The following is a 1,658-nucleotide window of genomic DNA, read 5'->3' as shown; positions in this document are numbered from 1 at the left end:
TAATTCAAATGCAAGCTACAATGGAGAGATTGAAGTCTACCTTACACTTGCACCCTGTCATCATCTTGTAGCAGCCTACAAAAATCAACTGGCATGTTCTCAAATAGGAGCTAGACAATGATGCACCATAATTCTCCATCACACCAATCACACCTTGAACCTTTGGAATCTTGCTTTGCCAATTAACTTCCATCATGCTGCATTTGCCTTGCTATACCAACCTGCAAAACAACAACACCCCACACACACAGAAGCAAACCGCAACAGTAACTAACATGTCGAAGAATTCAGTACAGAGTTTATTTCATAACTTTGAGAAAGTTGCAGATTTTGTTCAACATCACGTATCTAATTTCATAGGCCATCATATCCAGTCATCAGGAACCTCTGGTATAGGCTCTATCAATGCCTCCATCAAAGCTCCATTTGTGAAAACTACATCTTCTGTACAACCACGTGATCCTGTTGTCAAGGGGAAGTCCTTTACCCTTTGTGACTAAAGAAGACCTTGGAAGGGCTACATGGACTTTTCTTCACACTCTTGCTGCTCAGTATCCAGACGATCCTACAAGACAACAGAAGAAAGATGTAAAAGAACTGGTACAGATCTTGTCTCGAATGTACCCTTGCAGTGAATGTGCAAATCACTTTAATGAAGTTCTTAGATCAAATCCTGTACAGTCGGGGTCACATGCTGAATTTTCTCAGTGGCTATGTCATGTGCATAATGTTGTCAATAGAAGCATTGGCAAACCAATTTCCTGCATGAAAAGGCCATGGCAGAAGAAGCTGGTCGAGATTAGTGAGGTTGCATATCATTCACATCAGCCTGCAAGCAAGTACAAATCAACCCAAGTTAGCTTGCAACCATGTTCATTGCTTGGTACCACATTAAAATAGCAAGCCAGTAGGTTACATATCTAGTTTGGCATCAAAACAGCTCATGTCACACATGTAATGTCAAGTCATGAAATCACAATTATTCAAAAAAAGAACAGCTGCCATGCATTAGCGCCCTGCATCACATCATAGTATGCATAAGCATTCATAGCAAGCATCATGTGGCACGTCACAATGGGGAGGAAAGCTTGATACTGTAAAGCTACCTGTTTTGCATATGGTCAGACAGGAAGTGGCAAAACATCTACAATGCAACCATTACACTCAGAGCTGCGAATGACCTTGTTAGACAGTTGCATCGACCAGTTTACCGAAATCAGAAATTTAAATTGTGGTTTAGCTACTTTGAGATATATGGTGGAAAATTGTATGATCTTCTTGGTGACAGGAAGAAACTCTTAATGAAAGAGGATGGACGGCAGCAAGTTTGTATTGTAGGACTACAAGAATTTGAAGTTTCTGATGTACAGATTGTCAAAGAATTCATCGAAAAAGGGAATGCAGTAAGAAGTACAGGATCCACTGGCGCAAATGAGGAGTCCTTCAGGTCACATGCTATCTTACAACTGGTTGTAAAGAGGCACAATGTCTACTACCTTCAACCTCCAGGATTACGAGAAATTCACCGCAGTAACACAATTGAATTTGCTGGAGGTTACAAGAAATTCACTGCAGTAACACATAATAGCCAGTAAAGCGTTAGAATTCCAGAAAATATCCCAATTTGGAATTAAGACAAAATTCAAGAAGAAAGCTTG

At 40.3% G+C, this 1,658-nt stretch overlaps 1 pseudogene; it reads left to right on the top strand.

Moving 5' to 3' along the window:
- Positions 1-275: 275 nt before the first annotated feature.
- LOC127095294 (FAD-linked sulfhydryl oxidase ERV1-like) lies at positions 276-1,407 on the top strand (annotated as a pseudogene).
- The last annotated feature ends 251 nt before the right edge of the window (positions 1,408-1,658 follow it).

The sequence above is a fragment of the Lathyrus oleraceus genome, chromosome 6 (genome assembly GCF_024323335.1).
Source record: "Lathyrus oleraceus cultivar Zhongwan6 chromosome 6, CAAS_Psat_ZW6_1.0, whole genome shotgun sequence".
Lineage (NCBI taxonomy): Eukaryota > Viridiplantae > Streptophyta > Magnoliopsida > Fabales > Fabaceae > Lathyrus > Lathyrus oleraceus.
This window is presented reverse-complemented; position numbering and strand designations above follow the sequence as displayed.